The sequence below is a fragment of the Pongo pygmaeus genome, chromosome Y, assembly GCF_028885625.2.
Source record: "Pongo pygmaeus isolate AG05252 chromosome Y, NHGRI_mPonPyg2-v2.0_pri, whole genome shotgun sequence".
In the NCBI taxonomy this organism is placed as follows: domain Eukaryota; kingdom Metazoa; phylum Chordata; class Mammalia; order Primates; family Hominidae; genus Pongo; species Pongo pygmaeus.
In genome coordinates this window covers 29,196,910-29,204,499 of record NC_072397.2, presented here as the reverse complement: position 1 = coordinate 29,204,499, position 7,590 = coordinate 29,196,910, and the positions used below count along the sequence as shown (strand labels likewise).

Below are 7,590 nucleotides of genomic sequence, written 5' to 3'. Positions count from 1 at the left end.
TTTAAAGTATTTAATTTCTTTGATATGCTTATAGTCAGATGAGTTTCTTGAATTCTTTTTCAGTTAGGTAATTATTTGTACAATAATGTTACCAAATTTGTTCATTGGTTCTAACAGTTTCTTAAATAGAATATTTGAACTGTCTTTACATATAGGAGTTTGTCATCTGCAAAGAGAGATAACTTTACTTATTGCTTTATAATTTGGCTGCCTTTTTTTTTTCTCCTCTGATGTTTATGTTCCCTATTTGACTTGTTTCTGTTTTAATTATTATTTTATTCATTGTGCTAATTTTGAAGTTCGTTGCTTTTCCTTCTAGTTTCTTAGATACAATGAGATGTTGCTTATTTGGTATCTTTATTTTTTTAATGTATGCATTTATTGCTGTAATTTTCCATCATAATGCTGCTTCACTGCACACCATAGGTTTAAGTATGTTGTGTTTCCACTATTATTTGTCTCAAGATATTTATGAATTTTTCTTTTTATGTTTCTTTTCATCAATTCATTATTTAGGAGCAATGTTTTAAAAATGTCATGTAGGTTGTGGGGCAGTAGTTCATGCCTGTATTCTCAGAACATTGGGAGGCCGAGGCGGGAAGATCATGAGGTCAGGAGATCGAGACCATCCTGACTAACACGGTGAAATCGTGTCTCTCCTAAAAATATAAAAAAATTAGCTGGGGGTGGTGGCAGTCGCCTATATTGCCAGCTACCCAGGAGGCTGGGGAAGGAGTACCGTGTTAACCTGGGAGGCAGAGCTTGCGGTGAGTTGAGATTGTGCCACTGCACTGCATCCTGGGCAACAAAGTGAGACTCTGTCTCAAAAAAAAAAAAAAAAAAAAAAAGTTCATTATTTGCTAGTTTTTGTTGTTGTTGTTGTTGTTTTGTTTTTTTTTTTTTTTTTAAGATTTCTCCTCTTACTGATTTTTGGTTTGCTACCATGACAGTCTGAAAAATATTAAATATGTTTTTAGCCATCTTACTTTGTTAAGACTTGTTTTATGGCCTAGCAGATGGTCTATCTTAGAGAATCCTCCAGGCATGTTACAGCAAAATATATATTTGGCTGCTACAAGATGAAAAGTTCTGTATATGTCTGTGGGTTCATTTAGTTAAAATTAAGTCTGGCATTTTCTTATTAATTTTCTGTCGAGTTTATCTATTCCTTGTATTAATTGAGGTACTGAACTTTCCTACAATTATTTTATTGCCTTTTCTTCTTCATTTCTATTTATATTTGCTTTAAATATTTAGGTGCTCCAATGTTGAGTGCAGATGTATATATATAATTGTTATAACCTTTTGATGAATTGATTGTTTTATTATTAAATGATGACCTTCTTGGTCTTATGACAGGTTTTGAATTGAAATCTCTTTTATAGATAGGAGTATAGCCACTCCTAATTTTTTATTACCATTTGCATAGCAGTATCTTCTTCTATTCCTTCATTTCCAGCCCTTGTTTGTCCTTAAAGATTAAGTGGGTCTCATGGGTAACATGTAGTTGAATCCCATTTTTAAAATGCATTTGGTCACTCCACATCTTTTAATCACATAATTTAATTCATTTGCATTCAAGATAATTATTGATAAGTAAGTTCTTACTACTGTTATCTTGTTAGTTGTTTCTGATTGAGTCATACATCATTTTTTCCCTTCTTCCTCCCATGTTTGCTTTTAAATGTTTCACATTTAAATATCTTCAGTAGTGATAAGCTTTGACTGCTTTGTTTTTATCATTAGTGTTGCTGCTGTAGTTTTTGATGGTCTTCAAAGGCTCAGAGAAAACATCTTATAGTTAATAATCAACTAGCTTAAGCTGACAACTTTTGTCACATAAAAACTGTAGACATTTATCCTCTGTTCCAATGATGTTTTTGAAATCACAATTTATATCTTTTAATACTGTGTCTTCCTTAAAATCACATTGGTGACAAGTCTTTTGCCGAGTGATTTCATGCTCCTCCATTTTTTTGTTTATTTTCCGTTAGTGCTTTTAGAATTTTCTTTGTTTCTCAACCTTTGAGAGCTTGATTCTTTCTTTTGGCAGCATTTTTATTTTTCCTTACACAATGATGTGTTGCTGAGGCCTAACGTTCTCATATAACAGTAGAAAACAAAAATTTGTTGTCATGTCTTTACAGAATCTAGAATTTCATACAAAAAATCTTACATAAATTAAAAGGATGAATACACTTACAAGTGTAAATGCAAACTGCTTCCAAATCAAGGCAAGTGAGAGCCCACGGTGTTCTGGCAAAAAACATCAGCTAAGAAAGGAAACTGGGTCCTATGGCTTGGACTTTCCAACCGTGACAGACAGGCAGGACAGAAGCAACTAGGTCAGGAGTCCTTGCCAGCCTCTAGAGAAATCCCAGAACACTCAGCCCTGATACATTAATACCCTGCAGAGATCAGAGACTGCTGGCCATGCAGACTCACCAAGCCACAGGCTTGTCTTCCACAAGTACATTCTTACCTCAGTCACGAAATGTCCATGCAACGTGCACTAAAGTTTGAACTCAAAGATATGTACACAGTGTTAAACAAATACCAAGGGGAACAATTAACTTGAATACAAGGTCAAAATCAGCAACAAGTTCTATGATCCAGTTTTAGTATCAGATACAATCTTCAAGGATAATTTCTTCTCAAAGGCTTATTCCAGTTTCATGAGGCTAGCATGAGGTGTACGCATTTGCCAAGGGCAAATTTGTACTTCTGTATTAACCCATGCAGCAAATACTACACATCTGCTTAGTCCATTTAGAAGCATTTGTGGTGGATGATGGAGGGGCCCAACTCATCATACTCCTGCTTGCTAATCCACATCTGCTGGAAGGTGGACAGTGAGGTCAGGATGGAGCTACCAATCCACACTGAGTACTTGCGCTCTGGGGGTGCAATGATCTTAATCTTCATGATGCTGGGAGCCAGGGCAGTGATCTCCTTCTGCATCCTGTCAGCAATGCCTGGGTACATGGTGGTGCTGCCAGATAGTACCGTGTTGGCATACAGGTCTTTGCGGATGTCCACGTCACACTTCATGATGGAGTTGAAGGTGGTTTCATGGATGCTGCAAGATTCCATGCCCAGGAAAGAAGGCTGGAACAGCACCTCTGGACACCAGAACCACTCCTTGTCAATGGTGATGACCTGGCCATCGAGCAGTTTGTAGCACTTCTCCAAAGAAGAGGAGGATATGGCAGTGGCCATCTCCTGCTTGAAGTTCAGGGAGACCTAGCACAGCTTCTCCTTGATGTTGTGCATGATTTCCCACTCGTCTGTGGTGGTGAAGCTGTAGCCTAGCTTGTTGAAGATCTTCATGAGGTACTCAGTCAAGTCCCAGCCAACCAAGTCCAGACACAGGATGGCATGGGGAAGTTAGTAGCTCTCCTAGAAGGGCACTGTTTTGGTGACCCTGTGTCCAGAGTCCATGACAATGCCAGTGGTGCACCCAAAGGCATAGAGGGACAGCACATCTCAGATGGCCACATGGCTTGGGTGTTGAAGGTCTCAAACATAATCTGAGTCATCTTCTCTCTGTTAGCCTTGGGGCTCAGGGGTTCCTTGGTTAGCAGCACTGGCTGCTCTTCTGGGGCCCTATGCAGCTTATTGTAGAAGTGGTGCCAGATCTTCTCCATGTTATCCCAGTTGGTGATGATGCCATACTTGATGGGGTACTTCAGGGTCAGGATGCTGTGCTTGCTCTGGGCTTTGTTGCCCATGTAGGAGTCCTTTGGGCCCATGTCCACCATCATTCTCTGGTGTCGGGGGCACCCCACGATGGAGGGAAACATGGCTCAGGGAGCGTCATCCCTAGCAAAGCCAGTTTTGCACATGCCAGAGCCATTGTCAATGAGCAGCATGACGATCACTTCTTCTATTGCAATGGGCAGAAGAGTGGGATAGTGGAGCCACAGAACAACAAGGTGAGCAAGCTGGCAGTGGTGACTGGAGCAAGAGTTTTATTCTTGTTTGTTGTGGGGTAGTTTTATGTGGTATTAATCTTTTTTGTTGACTACGATCTTTCTGAACCTACATATTTATATTTCCCTCAAATTTTTGAAAGTTGTTATTATTCACTTGAATATGCTGTATATATGTTCCTTTTGCTGAACTCTTTCACGAATATTGCTAAATCTTAGATTTGCTTATTTAAGGTAATTGTGTATATCTGGTAAATAGTCTTCGTTCTTTTTGATTGTTTTTCTGTTTTGTTCTTTGTGAATTTCTTAATAACCTATGTTAATTTACTTTTATTTTCTTTTTTCTTTTGCCTTTTTTTTTTTTTTTGGACAAAGCCTCTCTGTGTTGCCCAGGCTGGAGTTCAATGGCACCACACTGACTCCCTGAAACATCAGGGTTTCACTGGTCCAGACTGGTCTTGAACTGCTAACCTCAAGTGATCAACCCATTTCAGCCTCACAAAGTGCTGTGATTACAGGCCTGAGCCTGCACACCTGGTCCTAATAACTCATTTTAGAGCTCACTGATTCTTTATTCTGTTTGATCTATTCTGCGGTTGAAAGCCTTCTGATTTTTCCACTTCAACCAGTATAGTTCTCAGTTCCGGGACTCTTTATTTTTAAATAATTTCAGTCCATTTTTAAAAGTTTCTTTCAGAAGGGTATCAGTTCCTTTTCCGTGTTGTTTTAGAGATCTGAGTTTCCTGAAAACTGATAACATGAATTCTTGATCCAATAAACACTGATAGCCATCTCATTAATTAGCATTGGTCAATGGTTTATGCTTTGTCCATTTAGGGAGGTTATAATTTCCTGTTTGGTATTATTTCTTGTAGTTATACATCTATATCTTTTTATTGAAGAACTAGTTATTTAGTTTACTGTTTTCTATGTCTTATTTTGCATTTTGAGTTTTCTTTAAGACATAAGTATTGTGGGGTATTGTTTGCTTGATTTTGGCTAGGTCAATACCTCTGTTTTGGCAGTAGATAGTGCCTTAAGCCCAGGTTTATCTCAGCTCTAACAAACTTTGAAACACTGCCAGTCTCCTATCTGAGAGATTTTGAAAGGGATATCCTAAGAGTGTGGGAAGGCTCTCTATAGGTTTGTGATCAAGGAAATTATGCAATATACCTCCTACCTTATGGTAATGCTGTGCAGGCACTCAGGGTTGACATCTTCTGTAACTGAGAAATCCAGGCTGGAGATGTTAGTCCTGGCTTTCTACTTCATGCCTGGTTGTCCTTAGGTTTTTTTTCTTTTGTTTTTGTTTTTCTCTTTTCAGCACTCTCAGGGCTTCCTTGGGTGAGGATAAGAATAAGTCTCCTGCCAGGGAATCCACAGTGATGGGGAATCTTTCCATCCACTTCAACTTTATTTTATTCAGTGTAGTAACCAAGAGTCAGAGGAGTTTTTTTGCTTTTTTCTTTTTTTCCTTTTTTTTAGTGAGTATAGAAGAGTATTTTGTTTTATTTTATTCTATTTTATTTTATTTTATTTTACTTTAAGATTTAAGGTACATGTTCACAACGTGCAGGTTAGTTACGTATGTATACATGTGCCATGTTGATGTGCTGCACCCATTAACTCGTCATTTAGCATTAGGTATATCTCCTAATGCTATCCCTCCCTGCTCCCTCCACCACACAACAGCCCTCAGAGTGTGATTTTCCCCTTCCTGTGTCCATGTGTTCTCATTGTTCAATTCCCACCTATGAGTGAGAAATGTGGTGTTTGGTTTCTTGTCCTTGTGATAGTTTGCTGAGAATGTTGATTTCCAATTTCATCCATGTCCCTAAAAAGGACATGAACTCATCATTTTTTATGGCTGCATAATATTCCAAGGTGTATATAGGCCACATTATTTTAATCCAGTCTATCGTTGTTGGACATTTGGGTTGGTTCCAATTCTTTGCTATGGTGAAAAGTGCCGCAATAAACATATGTGTGCATGTGTCTTTATAGCAGCATGATTTATAGTCCTTTGTGTATGTACACAGTAATGGGATGGCTACCCACAAACAGTGTAAAAGTGTTCCTATTTCTCCACATCCCCTCCAGCACCTGTTGTTTCCTGACATTTTAATGATCGCCATTCTAACTGGTGTGAGATGGCATCTCATTGTGGTTTTGATTTGCATTTCTTTGATGGCCAGTGATGATGAGCATTTTTTCATGTGTTTTTTGGCTGCATAAATGTCTTCTTTTGAGAAGTGTCTGTTCACGTCCTTTGCCCACTTTTTGATGGGGTTGTTTGTTTTTTTCTTGTAAATTAGTTTGAGTTCATTGTAGATTCTGAATATTAGCCTTCTGTCAGACGAGTAGGTTGCAAAAATTTTGTCCCATTTTATAGGTTACCTGTTCACTCTGATGGTAGTTTCTTTTGCTGTGCAGAAGCTCTTTAGTTGTCAATTTTGGCTTTTGTTGCCAATGCTTTTGGTGTTTTAGACATGAAGTCCTTGTCCATGCCTATGTCCTGAATGGTAATGCATTGGTTTTCTTCTAGGGATTTTTATGGTTTTAGGACTAATGTTTAAGTCTTTAATCTCTCTTGAATTAATTTTTGTATAAGGAAGGGATCCAGTTTCAGCTTTCTCCATACGGCTAGCCAGTTTTTCCAGCATCATTTATTTAATAGGGAATCCTTTCCCCATTTCTTGTTTTTCTCAGGTTTGTCAAAGATCAGACAGTTGTAGATATACGGAGTTATTTCTGAGGGCTCTGTTCTCTTCCATTGGTCTATATCTCTGTTTTGGTACCAGTACCATGGTGTTTTGGTTACTGCAGTCTTGTAGTATAGTTTGAAGTCAGGTAGCATGAAGCTCCCAGCTTTGTTCTTTTGGCTTAGTATTGACTTGGTGATTCGGGTTCTTTTTTGGTTCCATATGAACTTTAAAGTAGATTTTTCCAATTCTGTGAAGAAGGTTATTGGTAGTTTGATGGGGATGGCATCAAATCTATAAATTACTTTTGGTAGTATGGTCATTTTCACAATATTGACTCTTCCTTCTCATGAGCATGGAACGTTCTTCCATTTCTTTGTATCCTCTTTCATTTCGTTGAGCAGTGGTTTGTAGTTCTCCTTGAAGAAGTCCTTCACGCCCCAGATTTGGCTCTCTGTTTGTCTGTTATTGGTGTATAAGAATGTTTGTGATATTTTTACATTGATTTTGTATCCTCAGACTGCTGAAATTGTGTATCAGTTTGAGGAGATTTTGGGCTGAGACAATGGGGTTTTCTAGATATACCATCATGTCATCTGCAAAGAGGGACAATTTGACTTCCTCTTTTCCTAATTGAATAATCTTTATTTCCTTCTCCTGCCTAATAGCCCTTGCCAGAACTTCCAACACTATGTTGAATAGAAGTGGTGAGAGAGGGCATCCCTGTCTTGTGTCAGTTTTCAAAGGGAATGCTTCCAGTTTTTGCCCATTCAGTATGATATTGGCTGTGTGTTTGTCATAGATGGCTCTTATTATTTTGAGATACGTCCCATCAGTACCTAATTTATTAAGAGTTTTTAGCATGAAGTGTTGTTAAATTTTGTCAAAGGCCTTTTCTGCATGTATTGAGATTATCATGTCGTTTTTGTCTTTGGTTCTGGTTATATGCTGGATTA

The 7,590-nt window shown here is 38.2% G+C and overlaps 1 pseudogene; it reads right to left on the bottom strand.

Moving 5' to 3' along the window:
• Window positions 1-2,769: 2,769 nt before the first annotated feature.
• Window positions 2,770-3,890, bottom strand: LOC129025941 (actin, cytoplasmic 2-like; annotated as a pseudogene).
• Between the last annotated feature and the right edge of the window lie 3,700 nt (window positions 3,891-7,590).